Source organism: Episyrphus balteatus, chromosome 2, assembly GCF_945859705.1.
Source record: "Episyrphus balteatus chromosome 2, idEpiBalt1.1, whole genome shotgun sequence".
NCBI classification, from domain to species: Eukaryota; Metazoa; Arthropoda; class Insecta; order Diptera; family Syrphidae; genus Episyrphus; species Episyrphus balteatus.
The window spans coordinates 85595425-85608949 of NC_079135.1; the positions used below are offsets into that span (position 1 = coordinate 85595425).

Sequence of the window (13525 nt, forward strand, 5' to 3'; positions counted from 1 at the left end):
TACCGAATTCTAAAAAGGAGGAGGTATTCAATTCGTCTGTATTTGTTTTTTTTTTTTGTTACCTCATAACTTTGGACTGAGTGCACCAATTTTGATAATTCTTTTTGTATTGGAAAGCTGGTGGCTGCAATGTGGTCCCATTTCAATTTCGTTCAGTTTTAGTCATGGGAACTATTAAGAAAAAACATAAAACCCAGTTTTAGCCATGGAAGTCGATTTTGTTTTTTGATAAAAATGATTTTTTGTTTTTTGATAAAAATGATTATTTGTTTCCTGCTTCTTTTTCGGATGTTTAATTAAACTAAACAGATCTTAAAATATTTGTTCTATCGTTCACTAGTGACCAAAATTTACAAACAAAATTGTGATTTTTTTTTAGTGATAGGCATTTTTTTAATGAAATAATAGGTATTTTCCTAGTTTTACGATTTTATAAACAATTTTTATTTTTAACCCTCTGCTGCATACGAAGCCAAATATGGTTTTGTCTATTTGTATGCACTTTTCTCTTCTCTGTCACAAAAAATTTATAAAGATTCAATACAATCCTCTTCTTTGTGTGTCTGAGAACCCATAAGGATAGTTTTTTCGTGTGTCCGACACAAAATAAAGGTGTATTTTATGATCACAGGTGAGTCGATCAGTCGTGTGCATTTAAATCGAAAGTGTAGAATATATTCATACTTTAAGTGTTAATTACTGCGTTTGTTTGGAAAGAAAAGTGGAATTAAAAATTTATTTTTGATCGATTGTCTTATTATGTACGCTATGAACCAATTTTTATTAAAAAAAAAATATTGGCCTGGTCTTGGGAGGGTACGGAAGTCATATTTGGCTTCGTATGCATTAAGGGATTTTAAATCTATACAATTTGTTAAATTTGTTTGTTGGAAAATTTTGTTCCTTTTCATTTTTTTTTGCTTGGAAGCTTCAGAAATGTAGCCCCTTCACTTTTAGAGACATTTTTTGTACGTTAACCCCATTTCCAGGGGCGTAACCACAAAAAATTTAGGGGGAGGGAGGCTTACCTATAATATTTTTCAATCATTTTATTACTTTTTAGTTTTTTTAAGATCTGGGAGTGGGTGAAAATGTTGGAGCAAGACTTACTTTGACAGTGGAAAGAATGTGAACCAGAAAAAAATATATATAACGGAAAAAACAAATTGCTTTTAGCGGTTCCATGGCTTAAAATGAGCTAAATTTAAATTAATTCTTAACCTTTTGTAATGCAATGTATTTATTTTACTTTATTTTGTTTTTAAATGATGAATATTTATCTTTACATAATCTGAATAAATAAAATTAGTAAAATTTCTTACCCCTTAAGGCATACGAAGCCAAATTTGGCTTATAAACAAATTTTTTAAACAAATTAATTTAAACAAATTTTTTAAATGTAAACCGTTTTGAAACAACCCAGAGAACCCATGTAAAGCATTTTTTAATTTTTTCGTCCCCTAATATTAATTCATGCAGTAGAGGGTTAAGATGGTGTCATCATTAGAAACATCACAGAACCAAAATTCTCAAAAATTAATTTTTCATTAAAAGTGCAAAAAGTTTTTGTGACAAAGTGTTAAGTAATTTTAGTACCTAAAGAGTTTTATTTAGGTAATACGATTTTTTCAGACTGTGTGAAACCAAAAATCATACTTTTAACCTTAACTATCAATACCTGAATACAAAATTTGTTTACAGATTTAAAGGTGGATTTCAAATCGTTATTTAAATAAATAAAGTTACTTTGTTCGAAATTTTAGATATTATTATTTAATATTGAATAATAAAAAAGGTTCCAAATAGGTTTGGTTATGGTTTTCTTATTAAATGTTCCGCTATATTAAATTGATCTAATTAACGAAGAGAATTTAAGATAAAGATAAGATTAAATTGGCATTACAGAAAAACAGGAAATTACTAGGAGGTCAGTCTATTTTTAATAGAATATGTTTGGGTAAATCTTACCAAGAAACACTATTTTTTGGGACTCGCCATACTGAAAAAGAAGTTAATGCTCAACTCGTCTAAGACTTATTTTAACACAAAATTACCCAATATTTTAGTATACATTTGTTTGTAAATAATAATAATTGTTGTTAGCTATAAGAAGTCAAACGACAATTGTTTTTTACAAATTTATAGCAACAAAATCATATAAACACAAAAAATTAATATGATATTGCTAGGTTTTACTAATTCACTTTTTTGGTCATTTTTTACCTAAATGAGGACACAACAAATTTTTGTGTGGCATTTTTTGTATTAAAAGTTGTCGAGTGGAAATAGATAATAAAATGGAAACATTTATATGAAATAAAGAAAGTTAAATTAGTGAAAGTAATTAAAGGAAATACGTTGTATCCAATGGCAATCTACCTACGACAAAATCTTTTCATTTTTTTTAAGCTCGTAATAACATTTTTGAGGGATGGAAGTGCTTTCTTGGCTTTCAAGTAAGCACTGCCAGGAGTTATTTAAAAAAACGGACACGAGAATTTTTTTTCAAAACAAGCTTACCTACGAAAAATTTATAACAGTTAATTTTTTTGAAATTCGAAAGAGGTAATGCTTACTCGCCGGAGAGAGAACAATTTTGTTAGAGATTACTCAAATGCTTACTTCAGGACCTCTTCAATTCATATTCGTAAGATAAAATTTATTTAAACAATAGGTAGTTTAAGTTTTCCTCATGCTTTTTCCTCATGTAGCCAAATTTTCTAAAAAAAAAAGTGTTTTTACGAATCAAAAATTAGGTCCAAAAGTGTCATTAAAGTGTGATTGACAAACTTTTTTATGATATAAGCATGTTAAAAAAATAGAATTGCGTATAACAATTATTCGAATGTCACTTTTGGAACAAATTGGATAGACATTTCTTTTATATTTTTTCAGCTTAATTGGTCTTGGATAAAATTAAATGGTCACCTTATTTGAATTCAGTATTTCGTTTTCAATATCTTTTTCTCGGTATAATTTTCTTTTATAATTCTTTTAATTTGAAGAATTCTCGAAAGGTAATGTTAGAAAATATAAACTTGTTTTTGTATTCACTTTAATAATTTTGACTACAAACACAGTATATGCCATTTCATTTCTTGTATGAAAAATATTTAAAAAGAAATATTAAAATTCGTGCAAGCTTTAAAAAAAAATAAGATTTTTGCTTGTAACTTTTTTGATATTTTTCGAAAAAAAAGTTGGTATGTCATTTTTAAGAAAATGATAAAATTAAAAAACTAAGTTTCCAAAAAAAAATTAGGTATTTAACCGGTTTTCAAGACATTTATTCATTTTTCAAAAAAAAAAAAAAAATTAAATGAAATGAAATACCTACCGGTTTAGTATTATGATAGAGACTTGAAACTCTGGGAATATCTTTTTAAATTTATTTAGAAACTTTTAAGCCCCTATACCTACATTTTAAAATTCGGCCGTGTACAAAATAAGGGGCACCCTAATGTAAATGAACATATCCTTAAAATTGTTTATTTTAATAAATTGTATGCAATAGCAATACTTAAAAGAAGTTGATACATTTTAAAGCTTTTATTGAAATGTAGATATATGTATGTATATCTCTTCAAAGAAATAATTATGCTACTCAACTCCCTACTACATAATTCAATACAGCATACATAAAGAAAAAAAGTATTTGAAACATTCCTTGGCATAGAAATCTCAAACAATTATTGTTAAAGATAACTTAATTATAATTACGCCCTTTGAAATAGGATAGGTGCCATTTTAAGTGGTTTCATTTTGCGTGACTGAAGGATATAATATTTAAACTACCACCGACAGCAGCGACAGAAACAGGGTTGAGAACACAATGCAGGTACCTCTATATAATATACTTTACAACACCAACACGCTCATCTGTCTACTCTAGGAATTTTGTAAATAACAGTAATAACAAACAACAACAACAAAAACCCACACTATCATCAGAAATTATATTATTGTATTTTATTATATGTACCTTCTATACATCGCTATTTCGCTTGTGCGGGGCATGACAATCAACCACCCACAATTTGATAAATGATTGTTTTGTTTGTAATAGTGTGATATCTATTTGATAAATCTGTTTTTGACATTTACAAACTATGTTTGCTTTGAATTTGGAATTCTGACAAAGAACAAAAAAAAAGATATATTAAATGAACTGAATCGTTTAACTCTTGTTTCAAATACGAGATTAGCATGCACCCTTCTTTTTTAAACGATAACATTATTGGTTGATCTATTATATGTAGCTATAGTGTGTTTCTCCTCACCTCAGAAAGGAAACACTTTAGCTTCTCTTTATTTTTTGGCCCCAGCTCCATCATCGGAATGAGAGGGTTGTCGCGTGTCAGTCATAAAATTTTAATAATTCAGCAACATTATCCCTATCAAAGGTTAAGATTTCATAAAGGCGTCTGGTAAAATGCTTATGAAAAGCCCTCCAGGCTCAAATGAAAACTGGTTATGATGGGACGGGGTTGTAAATTTCATTTTTCCCCGTGTAATTACAACGTTTCTATTTAATCTTCTAAATCAAGACTTATTTTTATACTTTTTTTGTATATATTTTAAACATGGTTGTGACTTGAAAAAAAAAATTAAAATTAAACATGTCAACGTGAACAATGAATGGTGACATGACATTCAACAACCTAAACTACACTAACCCTCCACATCATTCCCATGATTGCTAAAAAAAGATTAATTGAGATTTACTATTCGTATAAAAGTACTACATACACCGGCACATAGAATAAGTTTAGTTGAATTAAGGTCACACTGTCACCTATAGTTTTTATATCACGGAAGAAAAAAAATGTGACAAGTATAGGACATTTACATTACCATCCAGGATATCAACAGGATTTTTGGTTGTTTTGTTTGCACCACCCCCTCTTTGGGATATTGGCTGAGTTTTGATTTCTGGTGCTAAAGTATAGATTAATTGTTGTATACAGCTATTAAGAGTTTGGACAGCACAGAGCAGAGGGGTAGGTAGTAAAACCAACACAATAAACTTATTTTTATTTGAACGTGCTGAAGTGTGTTAGTTAAATAGACATCCAAGGATTGTCTTTTATATAAAAGAATCAGTGTGCTAGAAAGAAGGACAAATTAGACTGTCAAGAGGCATGAAGTGAAATTTGTTTTTTTTTTTTTTTTTTTGTATTCTTTTCTTTTTTCCACGATTTGTCAAGTATCAAGGATTTCCTTGTTGAGCATTTTTGTAATCTGAAATTTCTATTTTTTTTTTTTTTTGTTTTATCTTACGTTTGTTATAATTAATTTTGTTGGTTCATTGTTTGTCTTCTTTATTGTGAAATAGGACTAAGGAATCATTTTTCAAAATAAGGATACAGAATGAGGCAGAATTTGGGATTCTTAAAATATATCTGAGTCCAATCGAAAACTATCAAGTGATTTTTTTGTAAAAAGAAAATCAAAATAGAATAAATTGTCATAAAAATTGATAAGAAAAAAAAACTTTTTTTCTGCAGCAAAGTGCGTTGTTCATATAATAGCCTAAATATGAGAAAAAAATCTGTGAAAGACTTAAAAAAAAAAGTTCAGTATGTCAATTATCCAGGTAGTTTTCGAGTTCTTACAAGAAAAAAAAAAAAAAAAAAAAACATGAATTTTTTTTTATTTTTTATTTATTAAAAATTAAAGGATTTTTTGTTTTTAGAAATAATTTTTTGAATTAGAAATTAAATAAAAATCTGAATGTAGCAATATATTAATCATCATTTATTGCCAAAAATAAAAAAAAATAGCGTTTAATGTTCAATTTATGAAAACTGTTTTATTGCAAAAAAAGAAATCATTTTTTTCTTAAAAATCCAAAAATAAATTTTTGAAAAAATTTGTATAACATAAATAAATGTTATTTTTTAATTAATTTTAAAATATAAAAAAAGCTTTTGCATACAAAACTCTTTTAAATTGAGTTACAGTCGTTTCGGAGAAAGTCTATTTAAAAAAAAATGTTCTCTCTCAGGTACTACCTTCAATAAAATTTTTGAAAAAAAAAATTTCAGCAATAGACATATCGTCGGCGTAAAGCAAAACTGTTATATATCCACTTTTTACCGAAAATGAGTTAATGATGCAGTTTTAATAATTTGATGGTTCTCTTTCCGAATTTGAAAACCGTTTTTATCAAAAAAAATTTTCTTCCGTAGATAATATAATTTAATGGGATATAGAACAATAAAAACAGGGAAGTAGCCTTTTGAAAATGAGCCCGAGTATTCTTGATTGTTCTAAGTCCACTTTTTATTTAAGGAAAAAACGTCCTTGTATAGGAATTGTTTTATGTCCAATTTTGGGTTTTTAGTTTTAAAAAATATTTAAAAATAGTATGCACCTACTAATGAGTTAAACTTGTATATTTTATTCAAGAGAAAAGAACAAACTTTATAAAAAACATAACTTGAAAGGCAAACGAGCAGAAAATTGTCGCTTTGAAACAATTAGAAACTTAAAAATCGTGCTATGTAAAATTTGCTTTTTGTGACTTAGAACAATTTTGCTTTACGGCGACGATATATCTTTAAAGGAACTCTTGAACTATTTGGTCAAAATCGTTAGAAACTTTTTTCAAGAAATTGCAATACCTCGAAAATGTTATATGGGTTATCGGTACATAGCGAAATATAAAAAAAATCGTAAGATCGTATAGTTGGACGCTCTCAAAAAAAACTCCAATTTATGTTTGGTTTTTTCTTTTACCTTATTAGTAATGAAAATATTTTCATTAATAGTTGCAGTTCTTTTTTTTTACTGACTTCCAAATAGGAGGAGGTATTCAATTCGTCTGTAATTTTTTTTTTTTTTTTGTTACCTCATAACTTTGGACTGAGTGAATCAATTTTGATAATGCTTTTTGTATTGAACTGGTGCCTGCAGTGTGGTCCCATTTCAATTTCGTTTCGTTTAAACACAGTTTTTTTTTTTTTGATAAAAATGATTATTTCATGTTCATCTTTTTTCTCTCAGATTAACGAGATTACAGATTGACGAGATTACTTCAATCTAAAATCGGCTTTTTTCAATGTTTGAACAACTTGGCGTGATATATTTTAATTTTAATACACTTAATATATAATGGAACTCACCAGATTTCCAGTTTTTATATTGAGAAAAAAAGAAAAATACTAGATACAAATTACTAGATTAAATTTAAAAAATGAAACCCGTGACATGGGTTTATATATTATTTCTTTATGTTTCTACTAATTTCATAACAACTGGTGATAACTGATAAGAAAAGTTAGTAAAAAAATTTCCGGAACACGAATTCTTTTTACTACTTATTAAATAGGTACATTTTGTGCCCAAACTTCTTAAAATTACATTTCCTGAATTTTTACATGGCCTAATTTCCAATTTTTTTTTTCATGGCAGTGTTTATTCAGTTTTAGCCGAGTAATTTGCACATATTTGTTATTGGAGTGATAGTGGGTGCGAAAATCATGGTATTAATTTCTCCTGCTTTTAGTGAGCATTTTTTTTATTTATCAAAATCAAATTGAGTAGTTTAGTTTTTATTATGTTTTTTCCGCTCTACCATATAAGCCCCAATTTGAAGCTTAACGGACTTTGTGACGATGTGGTTAATTATATGCACCTATTAAAATAATGAAAAACCATAAAAAAAAACAAGTTCTAGTTTCGGATCATTTCTTTTGAGTTCTTTTTTGAAGACGAACTTGAGTATAGTGCGAGTATATACAGATATAGAGTGTTCCAAAAGTATTGGTGCCAACAAAATATGCTGAAAATCAAATTAAGGGTTGGTAACTTGTTCTTCCTGGTTTTCGATTTAATTCACTTCTTGTAGAATTTCTAAAAACCTTTACCTGTCGATTTAATTCACTTCTTGTAGAATTTCTAAAAACCTTTACCTGTCTATAATTGATTTTTTTTTACAATTCATTCTCTAAAACATTAGTTAGAAGTATAACAAGCAAATTATTTTATTTAAATAATTTTTATTTTTTACTCAACAGTAGTTTTTAATTAACAGTAGTAAAACTTAATTCCAAGTTTTTATTTTAGAACAACACCCTGAAGAAAAATCGTATATTTTAACACTGGTTTGTAGTTTTCAAAGAAGTAAACAATTTTAAAATTCAGATAGTAGAACGAAAGATATTATGTTTTCGAAAATTTGCACTAAATTTCGAATTTCAACTTCATAGACTTTATTTCATTCATCGATAGGGTTCTATCCGAAAAGTTTAAAACCAAACTTTCACCACTTGACCACTCTTTTTTTAACGGAGTTATGCACAAAAATGCATTTTTTACAAATACGATAAATAAGGCGGTCAAAATTTAAAAGTTTTTTAGAAGACTCAAAAAAACAAGAAAAAACTTTGATACGCACATACACACAAATATGTAGTTTTGTGTTGATGAATGAAAATACCTTTGAGATTTAAGATTTTGGTCATTTTTTTCAGAAGAACTATTATGATTTTTTTTTTAAGAACAGATTTTGATGCAATGTTCTTTAGTATTATGTTTTTTCCGTTCACTCAAATGTCAAAAATCTGGAACATTAAATAAAATCATTAAAAACCATCTTGTGTAATATAATATTTAACTCTTTAACTAACAAAAAAAAACAAACAAAAGCGTTCAAAGCTACCTCATTATACCTTGCTTTAAACTTACACTACTGTCTCTTCTAAACGCTCCGGTGGTATTTTTTTTTTTTTTTTTCAAATATTTTTCTCAAATTTTGTCTTAATTTTTTTTTTTCGTTTTTTTTGTAATATTTTAATTTAAACTAACTTCTTCCTTATCACCTCGAAAATATTTACACAGTTGCGGAAAAAATAAAAAAGATATATGATGATGCATATAGAAAGGGAGTAAAATCGAATTAAGCTACACGATGGGATAACTTAGCGATATGAGAAAAGTTTTCATCTAGATATTCATGATTGGCGAGTTGGTGGCACTCAGTTTTATATAGGAACTTTAACTATTTTACTTGTTTTTTTTTGTTCTCCTCTCACTCTCTTTCTCTGTTTTTGGTTGGTCAAAAAGTTAATTTTGTTTTTGACAGGAACCATTGCAGCAAGAAGATATACATATTTTTTATATATTTTTTCTGAACCACATCAAAAAAAAAAAAAGTTTTGACAGTGCAGAAATTGGTTTGAAAACATTTTGATAAATCAAAACGTAGTGGTCGTGTCCGTTTTCAAATAATTCAACTTTTTAATGAGACAATTGTGCAAAATATAATTTTTATTTTAAAATATTTTATTTGTTGAAAGAAAAGGATCTTCTTTGATTCCATATGATAATTTTTTTTATTTAACGCGTTTTATAAATAGACGATTGCATTTCTGTTAAAGAGGTTGATATAAAAATTTATTTCAAGAAATAAAAATAAGAACCAATATAAGTTCAAGTGACCTCAACTCCAAAAATGTATAAAGCGTTTCGCCCAGGTACGACAGTGGGCTCATCAGTTAGATCTGTCGTACCCTTACTAAGACGCCTTATTTTGGTCGATGTTTACCGACACTATATAAAACTCACAGCATGAATATACTGTGAATTATAATATTCTAAGGGAATTTGTTTAAATTCAGACACTTAGAAAATGTATGCCCGTGGTCAGGCTTATATAATAACGAAGAAAAAAATAACAAAAATAATAAAAAATTATTAAAATTATTTTTATTTTAAGTGGAGCATTTATAAAACATGCATGTATGTACACACGTCCAGAATCTCGCTTATAAATCCAGAGTAAATATTTTTTTTCGGGTTAATATCTAAACATCTGCCACTCTTAGTTGCAACCGATGAACATAATCATTAAAAAGTAAGGACACTGGGGCGTATGTGTAACATTTTTTTTTTTTTTATTTTGAAACATCTCGTTTTATTTTTGTATCGTTTCGTTGTTATGTGTGCAGTATTTTTTAAGAGACTTCAATTAAAACCACATGACGTCCTGTTTGAAATTTGATCAGATCTTTTATATGTATGTATCTAAAAGTACTTCAATTTTAGTGTTGGCACCTGACATTTTTTTAGAGATAAAATAATTGAATATTAAGCTTCAAACTTAAAAAAAAAAATACTTTTTAAGACAATGTTTTTTTAACAGTATTGTTTTTACAGTAGATTATGGTTACCATTGTTCGACCCATTAAATTTTTTCGTTATCTTTGATTTGACATTAATTTTTACCCCTTAGCTTTTATTTTGACCCTAAAAATCCGTAGGTTAGCTATCCGACTTTAAAAAATACACCTTCTCCAATTTGTTTTATGTGTTTTTTTTTTTTTTGTAAATAAATCAGTCACGGAATATGGGCGCACTAAAAAACACCTAGAATTTTAACGTGGCTTACAAATTTGCATGAAAGTATTGGTATCGTTTATGTTTCACAAAATTAAAATTGTTCTGAAGGTTGTTCTAATTTTTAAATTTTTTGATGATTGGATTAAATTTATTTCATCAGATGTTGAATAATTTTTTTGTGATATAACAAATAACAATACGAATTCGGTTCAAATATTCAGATTTAATAAGTTTAATACAACAAAAACGACCAATTGCACGCAATTAAGCTCGATGTGATCGGTACGAGAGTGTTTTTAGAAATTTCATAACAAATATTAGAATCAATGGAGCAAGTTTTAGTTTGTTGCCAATAAATATTTTCGAAGATTTAATAAAAACCAATATGTTACAATGATGGGGTACACCAAAAATGTTTTTCTTTTTAACCGACTTCCAAATTCAATTCGACTGTATTTTTTTAATTTTTTTTACCTCATAACTTTGGACTTAATGAACGGATTTTGATAATTCTTTTTGTATTGGAAAGCCAGTTTGATCCATGGAAGTTGGTTTTGTTTTTTTTGATAAAAATGATTATTTATATCATGTTTATGCTCAAACAATTGCTTTCAAAACATATTAAAAAGTAATTTATTCCTTGAATATTCATTTAAATTTTAAAATAATAGTTAAGAAACAAAATCGGAAACAAATATTTGGTCGCTTTTAAATTTTTCCAAATTCTCTTCTAAATCCATAAATAATTTCAAGAGGGCTAAAACCGTAAAAAGGAGAAGGGTCAATGGAAAGTGGTCAACACATTATAAGTTTGGTTGATCTTTAAAACATTGGATTTAAAATGTACTGTTTAATCATTGTCATGTTCAATCTGAAAAAAAAAAAAAAACAAAACAAAACTTATTTTGTTTTTGACTGTATCTGAAGGATGAAAAAAACATGAAATTGTTGTGTGATATTCATTCGATATCCATGGTCATATTCCACCTACTCTAAGTAAGCAATACATTGTAATTTTAGTAAATTGTATATGACCATGACCACGGCTATCGGTTGAACATGCACTCAGCAATTTTATATAGTTTTAGAATAGTAAATTGAAAGCAGTCTTAATATTTTAACAAATTTTGATTGAAATTATTTTGGGGTTACAATTTCGTGATAAGGGATTTGTAAGGCTGCAGTATACAGAAATAAAAAAGAGTTTACAAATTCTCTCTCTAGAGGGCACCATAATCAGTTTAATGTATCGTTACAAAGTTTATAACTATATAACTGCAGACGAGCAAGACGTTTTCAATAATACCTCATTAGCAAATTACAATAAGCAGTTTAAAAGTTATGATGGAACAGATGAACAAACTTAATACATACAAGCCGGTCCAACAAATAACTTTCCATTTAGGCTTATCGTAGTCGAATAAAAAAATTTACTAAAATTGTAAAACATTTTATCCAACACAAATATCTGAGCAGAAGAAAACACTCATTCAACCCGGGTAAAATTGTGTTATACAATTTTTTCTCATTATAATGTTGTAAAAGTTAAGTGTTGAAAACGCAAGCCTTAGCTAATGGTTCAACGGCTTACAAAATATAAGAAATTAATTAAAACCACAAACAATTATGGAATAATTTCAATTTAAGATATAACAACCACGTAGCAATAAATTATTTTAATCTATTGATTTTGTAGCTTAACTAAAAGCCAGTTTTTCACGATACTGTTATGTGAAGAATGTCAACTTGTAAAATAAAGTGATATTATTTAAGTTAAAGTCTAAATCAGTCAATTGTAAATTTTCAGTTTATTTAATTCAAATCAATTTTATTTAATAACAGAAAAGGTTTTTGTTTTGTTCTTAATTCATTAAAAAATTTATTTTTTCAGAACAGTTTGCATGTGTTCCACCCGTGACATTTATAACTGGTTTTTTTTTTTTTTTTTTTTTTTTTTTTTTTTTGTATAACGACAATCTTTTTATATTAATTTTTCTTCTAGTTAAAGAAGCTAAGAAAATATTGTGTACTATTACCGCTTCTTTTGTGTATCCCACCCGTGACAATTTGAAAAACAGTCAAATTGAAATATTTTTCTTTGGCCATTTTAATATTGAATAAATTTTATTGTTTATTTTATAGGAGTTTACGTCCATTTCTTTAGACTTGTGTAGAATTTGAAAAGCAAACAGATATTTACTATTTAAGTGCCCCACCCGTGACGATAAAAGACTCCATATCAATTTTTGAAGATTTTAAATATGTAATATCTATACATATAAAAACTTTTAAAATCAATTAGTCAAAGAGAAGACCTAGTTGATACAAAAAATTCTATCTAAATTTGTAAAAAAAATTGCCAAAATAATGTTTGCATTATAAGATTTTCCTTAGAAAAAATCTACGTATTTTCTTTTACTGCATCAATTAAAACTTTTACGCCAATACCAAAGTGTACAGATAGACCGACGGACAATATGGCTATCCATACATATTTTTGAACTTCTTTTTCACTGTAAAGTTGGTTTTGATAACTTCGAGAATTTTTTTTAGAAAAAAAAATAATAAAGCAACAAAAAAGCAAATAAAACAATTACTAAAAACTCTGCAATTAAATGTTTTTGGATATTCGAGAGCAAATACTTCAATTTCGTTCTTCACTTTTGACTGTGTATTGGGAATTTGATAAGATTTTTGGGGATATTGAATAATATATTAAGTCCTCTTTTAAAATTACAAAATTACTTTTATACATTTCTCACTTAGCTACTTTGTAAGTAATAATTTTAAGACCATTAATTTTTCTCAACATTTTTTCAAACTTTTCCACAAAAATTCAAAATTTTCGACAATTTAGCCTTCTTGTCAAAAATTATCATCAATTTTTTTTTAATATGCCGAAGTACCTACATATTTTTTCAAATAAACATTTTCTATCAGAGAGAAAATCTTAGTTTTAATTCCAAAAAAAATTATTTTCAATAAAACTACTCCTTAAATTCTATTTTTCATTTCCTTTTACACTAAAATAACCCACTTTTTTTTTTTTTATTCCTCAGGCCGACGACCTACATAGACAGTTTTCGAACATAAAATAAAACATTCAGATTTGAAGAAAAACAAAAAAACAATAAAAACCATTTGAAAAACATAAAATAAGAAGCACATTGATATATAAAAA

The 13525-nt window shown here is 27.3% G+C and overlaps 1 long non-coding RNA gene across 1 annotated transcript in view; it reads right to left on the minus strand.

Annotated features, from left to right (window-relative positions):
• The window catches only part of LOC129909885 (uncharacterized), a 70451-nt gene that overhangs the window by 54541 nt on the left and 2385 nt on the right, over window positions 1-13525 (minus strand). The window lies entirely within an intron of this gene.